The sequence below is a fragment of the Pseudonaja textilis genome, chromosome 1 (genome assembly GCF_049901715.1).
Source record: "Pseudonaja textilis isolate UNSWEBS1 chromosome 1, rPseTex1.2, whole genome shotgun sequence".
Taxonomy (NCBI): Eukaryota; Metazoa; Chordata; class Lepidosauria; order Squamata; family Elapidae; genus Pseudonaja; species Pseudonaja textilis.
Window position 1 is genome coordinate 208,943,843 of NC_141990.1, and position 24,486 is coordinate 208,968,328.

The window sequence follows — 24,486 nt, forward strand, 5'->3', positions numbered from 1 at the left end:
CATCAAAGAATAACAACCATGCTTCTTTGAATGTGTTCAGCAGAGGACTGAATATATTTGGGCATGCCTGTATTGAACGTGGATGGTGCTGTTGTAGCATTACATCTACTTTAGATAAAAAGTATAACTACAACATATACTTTATGTCAGACATGAAGTGTTACTATTGAGAAAAGCCTACCTCTGTGGAAACGATGCTTCAGTTTACAATTTGTCTCTCATGATCCCAAGCTACAAAATCAGCCTCCATATCAATTCCCTAGGACTGGTCCGAATCAGGAAGTATTAGCAAGTACTGTCCATTAGAATGCAAGTTCAAGTATCAGGCTATAGCCATTTGTAATATAAATCCCTCACCTAATTACCAGCATTAGTTCCTGATAATTTCTTCAAAGTCATAAGGGTAAGCCATGAAGATCTTCTATTAAGAGGTATATCAACTCACTGCAGAGTCACATACTTTACAGGATGTGATTTGTTTTTAACTGGAAGGTACTGCATAATTTCAATACTTTTCCAGTAAGTGCAGGAACATATGTTGTCATCCATATGTTTTTCTGCCATCTACATACTTGAACAGTTCTTCCACACTCCACCAAAAAGTTTTTGATGTACTCCTTCTCTCACAGGATGAAGTTTAATCTGACAAAAAGAAAACAAAAGTTGAAGCTAACTTGTTTGTCTGTTAATGTTCTTCAAACAATTATAAAAACAGAATGACCCAACATCCCCACCTCCCCAGCAAATAATGCTGGGCTGTTCTTTCTTCTCTGCTGGTGAAAGACCAGGTCCCTCTCCTTCAAAATCTCCTTTATATCCCAAAGGAAGATCTTTATTTTCATCATATTCTGAAATAGCCATGTCTACCTAGAGATCAGCTTCTGTCAATCTCCTAGCATCAGCATATGTTCCGGGCTTCTGTTCCCTCTCTAGAGTCTGAAAATGTCATCAGAAACTATCAAAACATCTAGAATGGATATTAAATCAGATTCTATGAGCAACCAGTACTTTGTTGCTGGGTCATATTGAACATGGGTCCAAATCTGATGAGGACTGGGCAATATCACATGTTTTGCAGATATATATATATATATATTTCTGTTCAAATTTGCAAACACAGACAATGGGCAGTTGAGTATTGAAGAGGTATTGACAGTTTCAAGCTTGTTTGCATTCTTTGAGAGAAGTTTTTCCACCTCCCATCTGACACCTAAAAGCAAAATTACCAAATGAGGATTTTCCCTTCTGAGTTGTATTTGTTCTCATAAGCATTCTAAGGAAGCAAATCTTAAATCCTGTGTGTGTCTATGTTATGTGTAACCCCCTGCTTCAGTCCGTAATTCTTAACTTTATTCTATTTATGAATGTACATTTTAGGCAAGAGCATATGTGATTAATAGGCACTGTACCATCTAGTATCAAACTGAAGTGATGATAAAAGACTGGTTAGTTAATTCTCTGGTAGGCAAAAAAATAAAATCAAAATATAATAAAATAAAATAAAAACCCTTGTTTTTCTGCAGTCAAATCTTAGGATTAGCTAGCTATTTGCTCCATGACTTTTTTTCATTTTCAGTTGTCTTCTTTTCAGGATATGCCCTCAAATGCTTTGGTAAGTTGTGCCTTGATCTCACCCCAAAGTCTATAAATTATCATTAATATCAAGTGCTCCATTCTTTTTAGGTTTACCAAACACCCTTACTCTGGATCAGGGCTGTCAAATTCATGGACCACAGGCTGGATGTGTCATGCACTGGCCACATCCATGCCCACACCCTATTTAGTGAAGGGGGAAAAAGTTGTGATATGTCACATGACGACACCATGACAACGTGAGTTTGACAGCCCTCCTCTAGATGGAGATCATTAGAATTTAGTCCAGCTTCAGCATTACTACAATTGGGTCCCCAAATGTGGCAACTTTAAGACTGGTGGACTTCAACTCTCAGAATTCCCCAGACAGCATAGCTTTTTAAAACTTTTTTTTTTGAAAAGTTGCCAAGTTTAGAAACCTTACACTAGCACATATAGCTTCTCGTTAGCTCCTCCATTATTGAGTTTCTTCTTCCTAAAGTTCTTTCTGATCTTAAGATCTCATCCTGTAAGTTTTTTATGGTCCTCCTTCTACTATGTCCCATAGCAACTCTTCGCTATCTTCAGTTTCCTAACAGCAAAGCAAAGCATAAAGAATATTGTTAGGGTTTTTTTTTTTTCTCCTCCCAAGGCCAACTGCAGAGTCACCCAGGTGCAAGGATGCTTGCTGAGATCTCGCCAAAGCTTCAGCTATATTTTATGAACCTCCCAGTCACAAAAAGCAGCTTTAGCAAAAAGTAAAGACGATGCGGAGTCACTGAGCTTCCCTGGTAAGTGACTATTGACTGCAGTGATGTGTGACAGCTGCACTACACAAATAGCTATGCTTTAATGCCTCCGTATCTTCTTTTATTTACTGTCCAGCAAAATTTTCTTGCCCTTTCTCTTCCTTGAGGCCTCTTGTAATCAAATCCCAAACATGTATTCTTGTAGTTTCAGAGTGTACTGAGTCCTTTCATTGCACTTGATGAGAACAATACCTGAATAGATGAAAAATAAAGCTAAATATTGGCCATGCATTGCAAAACCTAATATTGGAGAGCATGAGAAAAAAAAAAAAGATGTGAGTAATGAACCAAGGGCATCTGGGACAACAGAGAAAATGATTCTAGAGCTTCTGGAAGTTTCTGAGAGATTTGTGGGAAAGTAGCAAGAATGTACGATTGTCACTTGAAAAATATCAGGAACTCTTCCAAATTCTTTTCTATTACTGAAAGTACTCTTGACATAAAGTTCATGGTAACCTAGAGTAGGTTTTAAAGTTGAAAGACTACAAACTCTATTCAGTTTTGGCCCTTGAAACAAATGCCTAGGCTTCTAATTGTCCAGTTCTTGGAATGAGTTTTGAGCCTTGGTCTGGAGGTTTCTGAGTACTCATAACTATATCTCAAATGTGGCAAGCTTGAATTCAGTGCAACTATACTTGAAATAAAGATTAGAATCAGGAAAAACAAACTCCCTCATTCTTAACTCCAAGATGAGTAGCTGAGCTCTCCTGCCATACTCTAGGGCATTGCTGACAGCTGTTTGCCTTTTGCTGCATGCTGGGACTGTTTACTGTGAAAGAGCTGGTTCTCTGATATCTTATACAATCAAGTACAAGAATTCCCCTTGCCTTTAAAATAAAGTTTGGTTTTACTGCAGGCTTGAAGACCTTTTCTATAGAATAGGGGCAGACATAGGTCCAAGATAGTCAGCAACATTCTTCCTCTCCTTTCCCACTCTCTGCCAATTGGTAGTTTTGGTATGAAATGGAACAAAAAGCATCTATAGATATTTAGGGTTCAGTCAAGAACCTGGTGGTTGTGGTGGGGAGGGAAGCCACGGCCATAGCTCGCCTGTGATGGTGCTTTTTAAAAAATGTTATTATTTATGGATGACATTTTTATTTTATTTTTCTTCCAGAGAGCTTAGTGCAGCCTGTGCCTTCATTTTAACTTTCCAGTATTCCTTTGGGATAAATTAGGCCGGGTTTCACTCAATCTTCTGAGAAGCAACATAGCTTGTTTCACTTTGGCTTGATGGATTGTAGAGGCTCAGCCACTGGGATGTGTAAACCAAGGCTTATGATTTAGTGTGTTGTGCAGATTCAGCCAGTTGGGGTTTATTCAGTAAGTGATGGCTGACAAAATAGTGCCAATTCAGTCAGTTTGTAGCTATTCCAAGGTCAGAACATTGCTTTCCCTGGTCCTAGTCATCCAAGCACCACTGTCATAATGGCTCTCCAAAGCATGAATGTCTTCTTTTGGAGATATATTGGCCAAAGAATATCTGACCTTTAGAAACATACTCTACAATTCCAGCTGAGAATCACTTGTTGTAAAATAGGGTAGGGATGCTTTTTTTGGGGTACTTTAAAAGGCAGGTGCTTGCTTTTGTTTTAACTTCTAATTTGCTTGTGCAGCACCTACTCAAATATTTTAAATCCAATCACTTAATAATTAGACTAATAGTCTATGGAGATTCTCAGTCATCCAGATCATGGTTGTCCCAAAGGTGTTTTTTCAAGAGGCAACTGAATTTTCAGGCTTTTCTTTGAAGGCGTTTCGTCAGGAATTCCCCACCATCCAGTCAGAGCCGAAGAAGCTTCTTAGATGAGAAGCAAAACATCTTCAAAGAAAAACCAGAAAGTCTAGTTGCCTCTTGAAAAAAGCACCTTTGGGACAATTAGACTAATAATTAGTCAGGAAGGGCTGAAACCAGATACCGGTAGATGATTGCTCTAATGTTTAAGTGGACATATACACATGTTGATATATTTTGTTAATTTGAGTTTCTGCTCCAACTAAAGTGAGAAGATTTTCTCTTTTAGAGTTCCTGTATATATTATTCTTGCTTCAAACCATCTCACAGATCATTTAATTTTTTTTCATTTTAGATGAAATTATGTGTTTGGATTTTTTTTTTAAAAAAATTGGAATGCAGAAAGCCAGCCCTTATGTTTTCTCTCTCCTGACCATCCTGTTGAGTTGTGGGTTAGGGTTGTAGAGAGAATCCCATTTCTTTTCAGTGAGATACTTCACATCAGAGAGGTATCACATTTACATCCTCTACAATCTTCCACGTTGTCCTGGGCCTCATTTAAGAATTCCAATAGCTGACAGAAAGAGATAAAAGTTATTTCTGCACACACACACTGTGTTAGACGAAGCCTTGAACATCACCAAGGTTTTAGAAGAAGGGTGTTATTCTTGAGAAACAGCCATGAAAAATTGTGTTATATAGTCCTTTGGTGAAGTGAAGCTTTCCCTAAATTTTTCACAGTCCGACTGTTGATGATGACCCCAAATCACAATCTTGCTATACAGTTTAAAGCTGGACAACTTAACATTGCAAAATTGGCTTTGTGATTTCTTAGATTTGTCCTTATGAACATCTTATGGTCTTGAACTTTAGTTACAGAGATTTTGTTTTGCTTTTCTCTTTGTGTTGTTTTTGAGGTGTCATTATTGCTAGATGAAATGAAGGATCCCTGTCTATTATTTCCACTGTGTTTTCTGTTACACAGTTGTCTATTTTGGGAAACTCCTATGGCTAACAACCATTCTACATCTGAAAAAGTTCACCAGGAGGCTTTCTGTTGTTATTGTTGTTGTTTTTGAAATAAAAAATAAGTGAAAGTTTATTTGCAAACTTATTTCAAAACTTTGAAACTAAGTGAAGCATGGAAAGCTTGGGACAGTGCAGACTCCCAGAGTAAATACTCTTTTATGTAGTTACACACATACACCTTAACTCACATCTGAGCATCATATTTGTTAAGTTCGGGAGGACGGCGTTCAGAGACGAGAGACTCGGTTCGGTAACAACAGCTCTTTATTAGCAGGGTAAATCAAACTGGGGAAATAGCAGCCCCTGCGGTTCTTTTTATAGAGCTTTGCCGAGGCTAGGTGGCCAATGATGTTGCTTTGAGTCTCCTGCGCTTGGATTTAACCAATTGCGGCAGACTCTTAGCGAGCCAATCACAACCATCCAGGCTAACCAATCAGGTAGCAGTTCAAACGGACCAATGGGAATGCAAGGTTTCAAGCCTGCTTATACGGAACAATATTAATTCTACTTCACTGAAATTTTCATATTTAAAAGAAATGTAAAGGCGACATGGTGGTGCAGTGGTTAGAATGCAGCATTGCAGGCTAATTCTGTCGACTGCCAGCAGTTTGAGTCTCACCAGTACAAGGTTGACTCAGCCTTCCATCCTACTAAGGTTGATAAAATGAGGACCCAGATTGTTGGGGGCAATAAGCTGACTCTGTAAACCTGTTAGAGAGTCCTGTACATTAACAAATTGTTCTCTGTTTGTGAGCACGCGCACAACTTCAGTGCTGAAATGCAGCTTCAGACATGCTGCTAATCTACTCAGGCAGCTCCGGTGAGTACAGCAGGCACCGTGCTGAACACAGCTGGACAGCGTGGGCAGGGGGAACAAGCCAGAAAGTTAGTTAATGGAAAGGATAGTGCAAGGGTAAGTGGGGCAAGCCCAGCCAGTGATCACAATTACTGGTTTGCCCGAACTGGCCTGACCAGGCAGCAGTTCACCACAAAGCACAGCGCAGCAGTATATAAGTCTAAATGCTATTGCTATTGCTAAAAAACAATTTTTATACAAAGAAGGGGAGGCAAAATATGCAGAATATTTTTTTTTTTCTACATAGCACTAATTGCTTCCAGAAGTAGGATATTATCAAAAGTGGGAGAACATTTTCCCAGGGACAAGCACCAGACTGTTTCTTAGATTGTCCTTCCGAAATGGGGTCACAACTAACTGGAACATATTACTTTCTTTCCTTTCATTGAACTGTAACAAATTAATTGAGGAGAGTTAAATAAGGAAAGGACTCTGACAGTTTTTTTCAGCAACTTCACGGAAGGACAAGACAATCTGTTCATTCTTTCTCCTTTCTCCTTTTTTTATTTTTTAAAAAGTGCTTATGTGGAAAAAACACTTTTTCCACGTGCCAAGTAAGCATTAATTGCTCCACAAATGATCTGCAGTTTCTAAAGGATAGACCCTTCAGCACATTGTAGGCCTTTCAAGCATGCCACAGACATGAGACAGTTTCATGTTAATTGCTTACTTGCTGATTAGATTTATACAGAATTGTCAGTCCTTCCAGCCCTCAAATAATTATTCCTTACAAAAATAAACATTAACAATGCCATTAACTTTATCCCTAGTTGGTTTTTTCCAAAATGAAATTTCCTAAAAGCGATGAACTTTTATTGCATGTTTAATTTATTTGCCCCTAAAGCCAGGAAATGTCTTCAAGACTTATGTTGGTGGTTTTTGGTAATTTTTCCTTAAATATACATAAATATATTTAATCTCTTTCTTTCTTTCCTTTGGGTCTTCAGGAAGAAGGATACTTCCAAATGTTGTTCCTTAGAGTGTCAATAGCAGGAAGATAGAAAATAATTAAAGAGCTTCTTCTTCATGCAGATATTTTGAGTTATTTTTACTATTAGTTTAATAATAGATTTTTATTTGTCATCCCACTTATATGATAAAAGCCCAAGAAATTATCTTAAGGTGCCCAGGTTTGTGCCTTTATATGTGCTACTCTTCTATTTATAGCTGAAGATTATGACTTAGTTACTTACTGTTATTTTATGTTACTTTATTTTACTATCATAGCATGTTTGTCCCTGTACTTTTGCTAAATTTTACTCTACTTTTTGATACATATATCAAAAATATATGTATATATATCCTATATCCATACTTACTTATCAATTGACATATATAATTAAATTCATTTCCTTTTGCGGGTTTTTAATCACTACTTTCTGGCCTTATGGCTGTAGTAAAGTTGATTTGATTTAATATGATTAATAATATATAGAGAACTTAGAATTTCAGGCTCAGCAAGTTTTTGTGACCTATGGTTATACTTTTTAAGAAATAATTTGGGGGCAGTCAAGCGTTACATCAGTCAGACCTTCGACTTCATAAGGAAATCTGAATAGGCAGAGCTTTGGAGAGAGTTAGCATACAATATGGATATAATTTTGTTATGGTTTAATATCCATTAATGTGTTCATGTTTTGTGGGGGAAGAAGAATAGTGTGACATTGAAAGTTTTTACCATGAATCTGGAATTTATTCCTACAGAAATAACTTTGGGATTTACTGAGTGTAGAGTATAGTGGGAAAGATCCAGTGGTGGTATTCAGTAGGTTCTGACCAGTTCTGGAGAACTGGTAGCAGAAATCTTGAGTAGTTCGGAAAACCGGCAAATACCACCTCTGACTGGAGTTTTACAGTATCCTTCACCTGCCATGGCCACCAAGCCACGCCCAGAATCAGCAGTAAAAGAATTTGAATCCCACCACTGAAGAAGTCACTTTATTATAATGGAAAGAGTGCACCTCAGACTGACAATCTTGAATTCTCCTGGCTTATGAATTGATTTGCTAATGATGTAATGGGAGGGCTGTTTAAATTTAAGGCTGTGTCTGAAAACTGAGCATCCACAGGGAAGGGAACGTTTAAAAAAAATCCAGAAGCTGGCTGTGACTTCATGATTGAAGCCCTCACCCTTGTTTAGATGTATTGCATAGGCATATGCTAAAAAGGGGTGGGGCTTCGATTGCACAGATGAAACTGCCATATTCAGCATTTTTTTAAACCTTCATAGATGCTCTGCATCTTAAACAAACAGGTTTTTGTTTATCTGATATTCAGTTTACTTTTTGTTGTTCATTTTTTGTTATAATAAAAATAAGATGTATATGTCTTAGCTGACCTGGGCTGCACTTGGAAATGTAAGCAGAGTCATGTAAACATTTGGAATGAAAATCCCAGGGTTGCAAGCTGTAATGGGAAGGTGTTGTTATTGTTATTGCTGTTATTATTGTTATTGTTGTCATTTTTGTTATTGTTATTGTTCTTCTTACTACTACTACTACTACTACTACTACTACTACTACTACTACTACGATTATTAAAAAACATTTGGAAGAAGGCAGTTACCAACTCCTTTCTGATGCTGTCAAGAAAACTATAGGGACAAACGTGTTCATGAAGTAACCAGGAGTTGAATTCAATTTGAGAGAATTGAGAATTGAAAAGAAACCCTCTATCTTAGGTTTAACCGACATTCTTTCTGTTTTGATTCTGATAAGAAATAATCTACAGTTTAGTTGGGGGGAGAGGAGAGGGAGAGAGGGAGATGTGAAGCAGCACTGACATAGCAAGTAAGGAAGAAGGGGAATCAGGCATACAAATCAATTTAATGTTCCAGATTAAAGGATGACTCCTCTAATTAGGTCCTCATTATTCCATACCTGTTCTTGACAATGTCAAAAATCAAAATAAAATGAGCATGTACAAAGAGCATGTACTTTCCCCATCTTGTTACAAAATCTTCAGTTTGTCTTTAAAAACAGATCTGATTTCCTAACCTGATTACAGTGGTGGAGATGCTAAATTGAACCATAAAATCAGAGAAGGTTTCGGGAGTGAAGGAAATTAATTAGAAATGATCAATTGTGAGCAATGAAACATGTTGATGAAATTATGTTTCTTATGTCTTGAAGCAGAAAGGATTCAATTAAATGAAGGAAGCAATGCAGGTAGTTCTTGACTTATTACCACAACTGGGATCAGAATCTTGGTAACTAAGCAAGACAATCATTGAACAAGTCATCACATGTCTGGATCCAATTTTATGAACAATTTTTTAAATTGTAGTTGGTAAGTGAATCACATGTCCATTAAGTAGATCTGGCTTCTCTTGTTGATTTTGCGTGTTAGAAGATGGCTGGAAAAGTTGCAAATTGTCACCACAATGCTGCAACCATTGTAAATGAGACCTGGTTGCAAGCACCCAAATTACAATTGTATGACCTACTGTGGTGATATGATGGTTATAACTTTGAGGATGAGTCGTAGATCACTTTTTTCAATACTATTGTCACTCTAAACCATTATTAAATGAATGTATGTATGGGCAGCAAAAAGAAGTGTTGGTACATTCCTTTTCAGCTTTTAAAAGCCTATTAATAAGGGAGCATTGAACAGCAGCTGTTAAGCAATTTTGTGCATGTAATATGCAGCTAGTCTTTCTATTTTGACCAGCATCTATCTTAAGATGTATTTGTTATTTTCACTCTAGAAACGCCAATATTCTAAGTCAGGTCATTAAAACTGGTATCTACATTGCAATTCTATTCCAAACCATTATGAACTTTTAATCTAACCAAAATACCCTGATTTTTTTTATTAGGAAGTTTGATTTTAAGAATTAGCAAGGATAATTCCATATAATTGGAAATATATATATATATATATAGTGTGTGTGTGTGTGTGTGTAGTTATATATAGTTATATGTATAGTTTTATATATATACATATATATTATATAGTTATAGTTATATATAGTTATATAGTTATATGGTCTAATTTTAATAATCTTAACAATTTAATTACTTTTATATAGGTTTAAACCTATGTAGATGGTATTTGCTTTTAATTAAGTTTCTTAAAATTTATATTTAGTTTACATTTTAACTATAGTAACATTTTTCCTCCACTGCATAATTCACTATTTAATATAATTCTTCTCTTCTCCCTTTTCTCCTCTCTGTCTCTTGCACAAACACAAACACAGATACAGACACAGACACAGACACATAGACACACACACACTTATTCATTCAGGAGTTAACAATATGTTCAGATTTCCTTCCACTTAGGCAAGAACCAGTTAAGAAGGAAGCCTTAAAACGGGTCTTCAAACTTGACAGTTTTAAGACTTGTGGACTTCAACTCACAGAATTCCTCCTCCAATCATGTTAGCTCAAGAATTCTGGGAGTTGAAGTCCACAAATCTTAAACTTGCCAAGTTTGAAGACCCTTGCAAAAGAACTTTAATAAAAAATATTTGTGGAAGGGAAAGTGTTGTATTTGCATACTCATAATGCTACGTTCCGATTGGACAATCACTACCGCCTAGTGATTGGTGGTTAACAACAGTTTATGATTGGCCGCCCAAATGGCGGGAGGTTTGAAATAATGCCATTGGTTGCGAGCCGCAAGCAGCCGCTATAAAAGAGGCTGCCGTGGCTCGAGTATAGTTGAAGTTACTGACAGTTAAATAAAAGAGCTGAACTCAACTCCGGTCTCGAGTCTATATTTGTTCTGGCGATAGAACAGAAAGGATACATTTAGAATAGCAGGTGCTCTAATTTCAAATCAAGCATCTATTTATTAACAATTATAGTGGACAAAATCTTTGACCAGTTCTTTGCAATTGAAAGGGCTTGAAAATGGAAAAGAGGCCTGGTGTCTTTATAAAGAAGATGCTCCTTATTTTGGTAATTTAGTCTTGTTATTAGTCTGAAAACCAACATCAATCATAAGCTATTAATCTTTGCATTTAATGTTAAAGGGTTGTTATTCCATTCCTTTTCTCAGAAAGGACCTGATAAATATCGTGCTTCAACTTGCTGTCTGTCTGCTTTCATATATTATGCTAAGCCCATAGCGATTTATTCAACTAATCATGTTTTGTTAAAAAAACTAACAACACCATGACTTAAAATATGAACTCTACCAGAATGCGTGTTCGATAGCACATATGTGCTTGGTCAGCAAAATAAAGCTTGGAATTGCTATGATATAGATATGGCTCATAACTGACTCCATAATTATAAATTATCAGATAATTTCATTAAGAGATTACTGAGTTTAATTAAAAGTTTCAAGGGGGATCTGGATTCCCTCACTCAGGGGAAGGCAATGAAAGAAGCACCAGTTGGCATTTGCAAGGACAGAAGGTCAGATGTTCTTGGGTTTTCTTGGTTGGTGACATCAGCAGATGATTGAAGTTATTACTGGTACAGGAAAAGATTGGTGATCAAGTTGTGACCTTGAATGTAAACGAGGATCACCAAATATAATTATTTATTTCTTCAATTTATACTCTGTCTTTCTGCTCTGGCAAGTATTCAAGGCAGGGTTAAATGCATCAATATATTAGGAGATGTCATCCCTGTGCTTCTTTTACCTAATGCTCATCCATGTCCGATTCCCCACTCTTGTTTTCATTGTGACAGGATTAATATATAGAAAATGAGTGTTGAATGACCATAATGGAACTCTCTTGATTTTTCCATACATGTAAATATAAACATCTATTGAAAAAGACCCAAAGATGTGAATAAACTGTAAAATGAGCTTTTCTTGATGTACAAATATATGATTGCTCCAGAGGTGGTATTCAGCAGGTTCTGACTAGTTCTGGAGAACCGGTAGTGGAAATGTTGATTAGTTTGGAATACCACCTCTGACTGGTCCCTACTCCCATCTATTCTCTGCCTTCCGAGTCCTAGCTGATCAGCTGGGTCTTGTTTTGTTGCTCTGCATAGGAGAACGGAGCTGGAAAGCAGATTAGTGGGTTGGGGGGGATGGGATTTTGCAGTATCCTTCCCCTGTCATTCCCACCAAGCCACGCCCACAGAACTGGTAGTAAAAAAATTTGAATCCCAACACTGGATTGCTCCCCAAAGAAGTTGATAGATGGTTATTATTGAACAGGTAGGACATTTCATTCAACATTTATTTCTATCCATAACCATGTCTATGTAACTGAGATATATTTGCATGGCTTGAAAATTCCAGATGTCAGGAAGGAATTGCTGATTTTATAATCCTTCATAGCTGAAAGAACAACCTCTTCTTTAAAGGTTTGCTGAAGGAAATGCATTCTAAACTTCTTTAATCAAACTATCCAAAATGCAGGTAATTTAAAAGTACTTTATCTTGACAGAAGCAGCAATACAGAAAAAGTTTCTTAACAACTGCAAGGAAGAAGTAAAAGGGACTAAAGAGAGAGAGGGAAAGATTCTTACTGAACCTAAGCATTGTTTTGATGACAAAGGCAGGTTGTTTTTTTTTTTACAATCTGAACTAGTTAGTAACTTGTAATGATCTTCCTCCAGCTCTGCTGGCAGAGTAAGGAACCAATAGTCCCATTTTTTCCCATATAGAACAATTGCTCTGTTTGCAAAATTGAAAGCAAGTGGCATTTAAGTGGCAGTTCCTTATTTATTGACTAGCTCACCCTTATTGAATTTCCTGGTGAGAAATACAACCAGAAATCCCTGTTGTTGCAACGGCAAATGTGAACTCACTCTGCCCAACAGAACTTGCAAAATGATGTCTGGCTGTAACATTAAGCTTAATTTAATCACTATTGATGTTTGTCTGTACAGGGAAAGGAAGCTAGGCTATTGTATTTTCAGAGCCGTGGGAACACACATTTTCTCGTTCCTGAAACTAAAATGTAAATTGTTCCCAGTGATACTTCCTAACTAAAAAGTAGACTTACTTGTAAATTCCTCTCAGTCACTGAGCATTGGGTGGCTAAAAGGCCTCCTCCATTTTCTTTGCTTTTCTTTTGGTTCTTTTCCATGACCACATCATACACGATTCTAGAGAAGCCAAAAGTTCATATACTGTTTTTTTGTCATGCAGAGTGGGTTCAGTTAACCTATTATTCAACTATGCATCCAGACAATGAATTCAGTAATTTTAATACACTTATTTTCCCCAGCAAGTCAACAGTTATCAGTTAAAGACATTTATAGATAGGTTTGTGAACTCACATAGGACAAATGAAAAACAGACTAATGGAATGCACTAACAAACATAATATGTAAATGATTACTGATAGTATTTCTTGTTAATAAGCACAGGCATTTATTTATTTAATTCAATTGCAAGACTGCCTGACTTGGAGCAAAAAAAAAATTTTGACTCCAAATTAACAGATGGCTCCACCTGGAAATTTCATGTAGTTATTAAACAAAAGAAGAGAGAATGTTAAACCTTGAGGTATCCCTAGTCCCACAACTGCAGGACTAGAGACAGAGTCTCTCCCCACCTGTCAATATTGATTGAAACTGGTTAAGGGAAAAGAAAGAGAACCACATTAAAATGGTGCCTTCCACCCAACTGCTAATGGCGGTCCGTTAGCAGGATACTATGGTCAATGCTGCTGAAAGCCATTGGGAGATCAGGGAACACAAGGATGAGCACACCAGTCCTATCCTGGCTCTGCCACAGTTCATCAGCAATTGCAATATGTGCACTCTCCATACTAGTCTGAAAGCAACTGCAATGAGTCCAGATATACTGCTTCTTCCTGGAACCTATGAAGCTGAAGCCCTAACATTCTATCCACCATTTTCTCTAAAATGGGGACGTCGAAGACCAGATGGTAATTGCCCAGAACCAATGGATGGCCTTTTGAGGAGAGAGTGCACCATAGCACTCTCCATCAAATAAATCAAATCAAATCAAATGTTTTGTATCACCATAGAGCAGCACAACTCTTCTTCAAAGCTAATCAGACCATCTCCTTATTCAAAAATGCTGATACCATTTCATGGAACCAAACTGTCAGTCCTATGAGATAAACTAGACCAAGAAAGAGACATTGTGCAGACCTATAACTACATTTATTAGAACATCTGTTATAACAGAAGCTTCCAAATGCAAATGTACTTCCTTTCCTTTTTCTTTTGTCTCCATAAGAATTGGTAGGGTGGTAATGGTGGTTCTCATCCTCCTTTAGCTAACTTTGGGTCAGCCACTCTAGCTCAATCTCACACTAGGAATTAAAAAAAATATATGTCCTGTTCTCCAGGTTGTGTTGGACCAATGTGATATTGTAATGGAATGTGTGGATGACCTCGGGGAATGAAGGGAATAGATTCCATTTAGGAAACAATCAACAATAGAGGCAGGAGGGCCAAATGGCTTAAGGATTAGAAGAAGAAACTTAAGAAAGACTTACCCAAATGGATCCAACAGTTACAAGTTACAGCAGGAAAGTCTGTACCTGCAGACTTGCAAGATTCTGTTAATGTAGCCTTACAATAAAGTAGAATTAGTTCATCTAGTCATGTTTATGTCTGATTTACCTGGGATGGCTGACAAACACATAGGTGTCAACAAGGAGGCCTTCATTCTGCAGTAGATCAAATCAGGCTGATAGTACATCTTGCTGACTGTGCGATGAACCATAACTATGTGTGTATTTGTGAATGACACAACACACACATATAGGCACTTCTTTCTCTTTCTAGTTCTCATTAGAAGATTTGAAAGACCAGGTTAGGAACAAATCATCATGGAAAAATATCTAACTACATAGTTGCTAAAAATTGACACTGATGTGATGGCACATAATTTATCAAAACTTTACATATGTCTTTCCTATAGGAAGGATGTGATTGCCCATTGCTTCCCAGGACCAGAATAATAAGAGGGCAAGACAGCAACAGAAGTGTAAAATGGGACTATGTGATAACTTTCAGTTCAGACCAAATACTTGTAAATTGTTACCAAAGTTTTATTTGTTTCCTAGTGTGTTTTGATTGCTTATTAGTAATCTATGACTATCACTAAATGTTGTATCTTATGATTCTTGAGGAATGTATTTTATTTTTCCTTTATGTACACTGAGAGCATATGCACCAAAGACAAATTCCTTGTGTGTCCAATCACGCTTGGCCAATAAAGAATTCTATTCTATTCTATTCTATTCTATTCTATTCTATTCTATTCTATTCTATTCTATTCTATTCTATTCTATTCTATTCTTCTAAATGTCTTCAGGCTGGAAAGGATTTGTCTTGGAGTCAAGAGACAACATGAGCACAAGATTGAAGCAACTTAAAGGTGCAGTGCAGATATGTCGTTAATAAAGGTAATACAATCATTATATATGAGTCATCCTGTTTTTTTAAAAGCAAAACAACCTCATCTATGCTTATTTCTCTTCTCAATAGACATATAAAAACCAGGCTTTTGGGTTTGCAAAACAGCCACTCTGACCAGTAACTGACAGGAAGTGCCCACAAGTGAAGAAGTCAAGAATTGACTGAAAGAAAATGTTTCAAAAGTCTGTTTTTCATATATTAATAGTGACAGAGGGTTGCAGGATGACTAGTACCTTACAGCAGTAAATTCAGACTGAACATGAACTCTCTGTGTCATTTTTCTGCATGTGTGAGAAAAAGGGAGGTACGGATATTTATCCTTGTGCTAAGTAAAAAAAAAAGAATTTTGACTATGGAACATGTTATGCATTAGAGGCAGAAGATATTTGATGACGTTACTCAGTGCATTCATTCATTCCTTCACACCTCTGTCTAGAACTATATAGCTTCTAATGGCTTCAAGGCAATCAATTGAAGCTGAACAGGCAGGAGTTAAAAAAAACTGCTAAATGGGAAAAAGGAGAAGAAAAACATTAAAAATTATTAGTGACTATTATGGGATAGAATAAAGGACACCTAGCAAGCCAATAATTGACAAATAATGTCAGTGAATATGGAATGACGATCAATAATTAATTTTACCTTCATTTTAATATTTTAGCCCTAGTGCATACTGGGTGTAGTAAAAAAGCTAATTTAAATTCTGAGGGTTTGTTTTTTAAGTGTTATGATGGGACTAGAAGAGATGGGTTCCTTCCCTCTCCTATAAAAAGCTAAAAAAAAAAAAGACCAGCTGGAAAAAGGCAGAAATGATCCTGAGAACAGACGTACATTTAGCATCTGTTAATATTTGATGTTTGAAGAAAGGGGAAAGCTTTATGGAGCTAGAGAACCTTGACAAAATGAAGTGGGAACAGAAGCTAATTTTAGAGGAACGTTGAATAAAAAGTTGTTATATAATGGACCTTCTTCACTAAGCAGAAGGTCATAACTAATGCAGGAGACTTGTAAACAACATAACGTACTCAATCCTAATTTACAGCCAATAGTTGATGAGTGATGTCTGAATTAATGGTCTACTTGACTATATTATTTGTGAGATAAGAATGACATCTTTTTAGAGGGTATTGTCTCTGGGTAATATTTGGATGCTAGGAGAAGCTTCTGCATTTCTGCTTTAAGTTGTAAAGAAATGTAGTCATATAATTATGAAAAAAAATATATGCATTCCCATTGCATGTTAGACATGAGTGTAGAAAGAAGACATACAGGGTCGTTCTGTGCAACATCAGAAACTGTCTTCAAACATTCTCTTTCCCGTGTCCCAATATGTATGGAGAAAACCAGGTGGGAACTACTGTCCTAGATTCCAGAATTTAGATAAGCTTTTTCAGTCTTGTAGATCTTTTGGGATACTGACTTTCAGAATCTGTCATGGCTGGGAGTTTTAGAAGTTAGAATCCTGATGTACCTGGAAGGTACCATGTTGGAAAAACTGGCCTGGTAAGCTGTATGTTAGTCAGTGAGGTAGATCATATTAAGTCACTGGGGCAAATAATAGTAACACCAAAACAGTAACTTGTGACATCACTGCCATCCTTACAATACTTGCATAAACCCATTTTTTTTGAAGTTTGCCCGTATTAACACAGAGCCCCCTCTCTGAGGGAGATAGGCAGTTAAGAACTATGAAATATAAATAAAATGAATAAATGTGGCAGACTGCAAGGATTACTATGCTACAGATTTTATGACCTTAGGATGAAAACTGAGAAATTGGTTCTAAATGTTTCCTATAATAGAACCTTCAAACATTTTTGCATTTACTTCTCTCAGGATCAATTCTATCTATGTATAGAGCAGTTTATTCCATCCTTACAAAAATCTTTCTTTTTTCCAGTTATGCATAGCCATAATTCATAAACAAATACTTCCAGGTTTCCTGTAAATTCTACAGGACAAAAGCTGACAATAATATTTCATTGTGTTAGAAATATTGGGTGAGACACCTGGTTTGTACTGATGCTAGTTTAAAGAATGTGATATAACCAATGATATGCCCTTGCCTTCTCCTTTATCCTGTCATATTCATTCTGAAGATATTTCATAGATTTTGGTTAAACAAGTGTAAGAGTCAAATGAGGAACAGAATTTAAATTTCTGCAGCTGAAGTCACAGATTACAGATTCTTATAGTCCTGCTTTGCATAATAGTTTTTGAATTTAAGAAGTGATGGTGAATTCTGATGCAAATGAAGTGTTAATGTATACAGATGCAGTAGCTCATACAAAGCAGGCTGCCACATTTATTTTGGAAATATGATAGGGTCAGGTTTTTGTATCTGCATTGTGTTGGATATTGCCTTCTTCTTTATCCTGCCATATTCAATATCCAGGTAGTAGAATTTGGTCAAACAAGTTAATTGCATAAATAAAATCATCACTTTAAAAGGTACTAAGAAATATGTATGCATCAAAGCATTGTTAATGATAGTTTAACATCATATTATTCTCCATTTTAATCCATGTGGAGTCTCAATTTAGTAGTTAAATGGAAAAGTGCTCATATTACAGAGTGTATCTGTAGGTTGTGTGTAGAGTGTATGCAGCTTATAGATATAGGACCAAGGGCTTCTATAAAGTCAATAATGAGGCTAATGGTGAAGGCCAAGAGATATCACTTTGTTGTACTGGTGAACGATGGCAGAAAAGCCATCAGAGTGACTTTGGGCCAGTCATTCTTACAGGATTATTGTTCTGGGAAAACAGGAAGAGGAAGCAGTATTATGTATCTTTGCCACCTTTCATTATTATAAAGTAGTACACGATAGAAATCAAATAAATAAAGAAGGCTTCCACATACATTTTATTCAACGCATGAGGAAAAAACTGTCCTTTTCTCACCAGTTATAATCTAAGTTATCATGTCAGGTAAGGAATAAAAGAAAAGGGAAGACAGAAAGGGAAAAACCATAGACACACGTCTTTATAGTGAAATATTATTGTTTATTTATGACTTATACCTAAATTCTGTAGATCAGATCACAAGCCTCAAGGCTCAGTTTGATGTGTGGAAAAACACAGCTTGATGGAGCTCATCTTGTTCCTCAAGGAATTTCCTGTGACACTAAGAAAATGATTGCTGTTCAATGCTACTCCTATATGGCATCCACTTTGGCAAATCCCAGACTATGCTATCACTTTGGCAAATCCCAGACTATGTCTCTTTTAGTGAGCATACCGATTCTGCCCCCATTCTGTCTCCCCTCAGGAGGGGTGGCTTTTTCCTAAATCTTTTTCTGCCTTGCTGTGTTCCCAGGCGCTGTTATATTTTAATTCTTTCTCTTAGTTGGAGTACCAGCTCAGACCATTTCAAGAAATTTAGTATTGATCTGACACTACAATTTAATTTATCTAATGGTCAGCATATGCCATGTTGGTTATATTGCTGGTTGAGTGTGATTATATTTCAGGCAGTATTAAATAAAAGTTATGCCGATCAATAAAGCAGGTAAACAGTTTAAACTTAGTCAAATTTGTGTGACATTTGAAGCATGCCTCAATGTCAGTTTATTGTGTTGTGTGTGGAAACATGGGGCCAATCCATCATTCGGATGACATTCTGGAAGGCGCAGAAAGCTTGGTTTATCTTGCCAGGCCTTGGGGTAGGATTGTGGTAAGTGCCTATGAGATTTGGTTTTGTTTGTTGTGATTTTCTTCCTCTGACATACACCTCTCTGTTCTTTGACTTTATTGCTCTGGCTTTTAATAGTGTGAAGTGCCCAGAGCCATTGGACGTCAGACTTTAAAAATAAAGAGAGAAGGAAGGAAGGAAGGAAGGAAGGAAGGAAGGAAGGAAGGAGGGAGGGAGGGAGGGGGAGGGAGGAGGGAGGGAGGGAGGAAGGATGTCCCAGCCTCAGCAAAACTTAATTTGGAGAAGTATGTGAAGTTATCTTAAGGAAACCACTAAGTGCATATGTATTTTTTTAAAAGTGTTATGTGCATTACTTCAGGAAAGATGAATATTCAGTTGAGGTGGTCTCTGTTCTTTCTTAGATCCTGCCATATTGCTTGGGGAAAGTGCTCCAGCACTCCTGTGCTAAAATCTCTTAAAAGTTATTTCGATACACCACTTATTTTATGGCATACTTGAAGGTCACAGGCAACCCCCTAAGTTCCCTCTCTCGTGACAAAAGCTCTATCTCATCACTGGGTGGTTTGCTTTCAGATATGAGCTGAGTGGCTGATGCTATTAAAGTATTATTGACTTTTAGTACCCCATCCAAGCAATGATGTTTAGTAACCAACTTTTTCCAGAGATTGCTAGTAAAAGCTTTTATTTGAGAGTATAAAAAGTGCTCTTGGCATTGGATGCTCTCATAATTTAGTGGCCTGAGTAAGCTAGCATGTGGTTTGTGATCTGTGGTCTGAAAAGATTTTAGGCAGGAGACTGAGTAGACCACCAGAATTATTATTATATAGGTAATCTACAATTAGATTCAGTCAGTGGAAATGTAATAATGTAATAATTCATGACCTAACCAATGTCCTAAGAATGATTAAGGTAGTAGCTAAAGATACAGATAGTTCCAAATAGGGTCTTGTGTTGTCTTTTCATAAAATGAAGGTGTTCAGATACTATAAATGAGGTAGGTTGGGCTGAGAGAGAAGAATTGACTCAATTCTGATTTTTTTGTGCTTAATTGGAGACCTTGAACTCACAGTGGCTCTCATATATGTGCAATAAATTAGATATAGGACATAGGTGTCCTAAATCATAACCCTTATTCATCCAACATACAACATGGATCCCAGCATTTTATTCTACTAAATTATATATTAATTTATTTGATACTGTATTAATTTATTTGATTTTACGAGTTTTATTGTTTTAAATTGTGGTTTTATATGTTGTAAGCTACCTTGAGTCGCCATGGCAAATAGGCCGCAATACAAATCTAATAGATAGATAGATGATAGATAGATAGATAGATAGACAAATAAATAAAATATTTCCTAAATCTTTCTTCACATACCACCTGTGCATCTACTTCTTGTAAACAGATATTTGATTTGCATCAAAATTCACAGTCACTTCTAAACTCCAGAAATGGCTTTAACTATTATGCAAAGGAAGGCTTTAGGATGTTTTCCAATCTGTAACTACAGCTGGGGCAGATTTAATGCAACCCCCAACTGGATTCTTACACTTTTAAAAAAAAAAAAATCATCCAGAGTACTATTGGAATAAATATTGCAAGATGCAGCAGAAGGCAAAATGAGAGGTGTGAGACAGAGCACACATCATACTTTTCCTTTAGACAATAAATATTTTTTTGTATTCCAGTAAGAACAGAAATGTTGCTTTCAATTTCTAATTTTTAATACGCTGTAAATTTGGTTTATGGTGAGAAACCTATCCTCAATTTCTTTCTCTTTCTCTAAAAAACAAATATAAATGGATGTTTCTTAGTTTAAATATCTAATAAATTATGTTATGTAGGTTAACCCATAGTTCCCTTCCCTCTTACTTTTTCAGAAAACAAAGCCAACTATTTTAATTCCATTTCAATATGAATAATAATGTCATTCAGAGTTCAGGCTGGGCTAAGTATTGAGATAGGATTGGTTCCACTTGTGGAATCTCTCAGTGGAGTTTGATACAATGTACCATGATATTCTGCTGGACTGCTCTAGAGGTCAGACGCTGCTTTGCAGTAGTTCTTCCATTTGGTGTTGTTAGGAGAACAAAGGTCCCTGTTAGGAGAGGAATTCCCCTCATGGGGAATCTTTCTCTCTCTCTCCTCTCCTATTTATCACTGATATGAAACTGCTGGGTGAAATCATTCAGTGTGGCATGTAGATAATACCCAATTATAAAGCTTTATAATTTCCCATGTTGGGCAAGTGGTATTGTTCAGGTGTTGGCTGAACAGTTTTTGGGGTTTGAGGAAGAAACCACAGAGTCAGGTAGAGTATTCCAGACATTGACCACTCTATTGCTGAAGACATATTTCCTGCAATCAAGTTTGGTGCAGTTAACCTTGAGTTTGTATCTATTGTGTGCTCTTACATTGTTATGGTTGAAACTGAAGTATTCATTGACAGGTAGGACATTGCAATATATAATTTTATGTACTATACTTAGATCGGATTGAAGGCAGCATAGTTCTAAGTTTTCTAGGTCTAGAATTTCAAGTCTGGTGGCATAAGGTATTCTGCAATGCGTAGAGAAGTGGAGAACTCTTCTTGTGAAATATTTCTGGACTTTCTCAATTGTATTAATATAAGATACATAATGTGGGTTCCAGACTGATGAGCTTTTATTCAAGTATTGGTCTAGCAAATGTTTTGTATGCTCTAGTTAGTAGTGTGATATTACCAGAGAAAAAGCTATGCAGGATTAGGTTAACAACTCTTAATGCCTTTTTGGCTATGTAGTTACAGTCGGCTCTAGCACTTAGATCATTAGAGATGACTACTCCAAGGTCCTTGACAGAGTTTGGATCATCAACAAGATCTTGACTATTCAGCTTGTATTTTATTTTCTGATTTTTTTTTTTTGCCAATATGTAAGACAGAGCATTTATTTGTTGAGATTTGAAGTTGTCATTTATTTGACCATTCTGATACATAGTCGAGGTCTTTTTGAAGGGAAGCAGTATTGTTGGTGGTTTTGAATAGCTTTACATCATCAGCGAAGAGAATGCAGTTGCTCTTAATATGATCACAGAGGTCGTTTATGTAGAGTATGAAGAGAGTTGGTCCTAGAACACTGCCTTGGGGGACACCACTGTTGACAGGTACAGAATTTGATGGAGAAGATGGATAGTGATGGGTGTTTAACTGCCCAGGGTCAAGAGATTTGATTCTGGACAATATAACACTTTCCAGGATAGAATTGGGGTGCAATTTTGGGGTCCTCCTGGACTTGTGGTCCCAGCAGGTGACAGCTGTAATTAAGGGGACTTTGCACAAATTAATCCTGAATGTCAATTGTGTTCATTCCTGGACCAGAAAGGGTTCCTACAATCAATATTTCCCTGGCCATCACACACTGGAATCTATATCTTACTAATTGGCAGTCTTCTCCCCCCTCAGTTTTTCACTTAGGGAAAACTGTTTAATATATATATTTACAGTAGATGCCTCCTAGAACAAAAAGAAAATGTAATATTCAAAAGTTGCCAATTTAGTGTTTTATTTAGTAGATTAAATTATAGTCTGGGACATTCCTGATCTGGGACCTGTACTCAACTGAAAACCCAATATTTTTAATATTGGTGTCCTGCCTATAACAATATATCTGTGCTGAAAAGTAACTATCTTATTTTTGAATGATGGGGTGAAAATATATTATTAATTATTGTGTGATGGTGAATTTTTAAATATCTCTTGCAGCTGTTCTTATCATGTAAGAATTTCAAACTTTGCAAGTACAATATTTTCCATCAAGCACTCATTAAACTATATAAAATATGCCACTGAATGAGAAGACGACTCTAATGACATCAAAATTAAGGTACTATAGAATTAAATACATATGATAATTTTTGGAAAGACATACTAAAGTTGAGATGTTATGACTGGTTTAATGTGAATATTTGGTTAAACATAATTTATAGGAATATAATTAGAACTGTTGATCCTCAGATTAAAGCACTATTTAGATTGGTCATTATAATAGAGACCAGAAACTATCCATATACCTGGAACAAATTAAAGTTGTATGCAGAAGCAAGTCGGGTTCCTGCTCCATTCTCTCTGCTCATGAAGCAAGAGCCAACTATTACCTTGAGTAGCAAGCCAATGCTTATAAGAAACATATTTATTTAGTTGTGGAGAGAATTTGTATGGTTGCCCATTTTAACTATATAGTCCTGGGAGCTAATAACTATTCACATATAATAAAACCTTGATGTATAAATATGACTAAGTTACAATAACTATAGTACATTAGCTCAGTACCATAACAAACTCTCAACACAACTACACTTGTATGTACCTCAGGTAACATCCTGGCTGGCACTTCCGGGTTAGACTCTGGCGAAGCAGCCTCCTGCTGTTTGACTGGGCGACCTTGCGGCCCTTGGGTGGGTGATTTCCTCGACCAAGCAAGCCGCCGTCATCGTGTCTTACTGGAGGCAAGCGGGGCTCAGTTACATCCGCTACTCTCAGATCTGTGCAAAAGCAGTAAGAGCAGCCCTGAAACCTCAGTTTAAAACAGAGGCAGAGAAAGCAGCTGGAAGCCATGTAAAAATTATAAAACCCAAAAAGGAATGACACAAAACCCATTCTCTAAAAGGAAAAATGACAACTCGTTGGTATACTTATGGACAGCCACTTCCCATTTTGTGAAACCACCATGTATATATATATAAATGAACCATGCCAATAAATGAAACTTAATGCAAAAAAAAAAAAAAGTAACATCCTGGGTCAGCATCTGGAAGAATGGGGAGTGATGATCCATAGATCAGGTGTCACAATAGTGGGGAGGATGATCCATAGATCAGGTGTCACAATAGAGAAGACACATCTCGTATGTCCCAGCAGATGACATTGTTTAATAGCAAGGATTAACAGATCAGTTGGAATGGGCAGAAGTCTCACAAGTAAGCTTGCCCCATGCAAGAACTAGAAGCTAGTGAAGCTCATGGAACAGCACCCTACTGCATTCTGCCCTAGCTGAATCTTTCAAGTGTTTTTCAAGGCTTGGAATGAATTGCAGTATCACAATCAAGAAATGACTAAGCCAGGGGTCCCCAACCCCCAGGCCATGTCCCACTACCTGGCCATGAGCTGTTTGGAACTGGAAGTGGTGGGTGAGCATGCACACACGAATCCCCGTTTGGGTGAGTAGCGGGCAAGTGCACGTGCCCCATTTGCATGAGTGGCAGGTTCAAGTGTCCACCGCTTGTGCAATTGGAGCTGCGCGCATGTATGTGCTTGCCTACAGAACCATCCCCTCTCCCACCACTGCTCCACAAAGCCAGAAAGGTTGGGGAACTCTGGACTAAGCCATGAGTGACCATTAGCAGAGACTACTCATCCAGCAATAGGTCAGTGTATTCCCTGTCTAGGACAGCCATGTGCTCTTTGAGCAAAAGCAATGAGTTTAGGAGATCTCCCCAAATGCAAACCAACTATACCCAGAGATGTG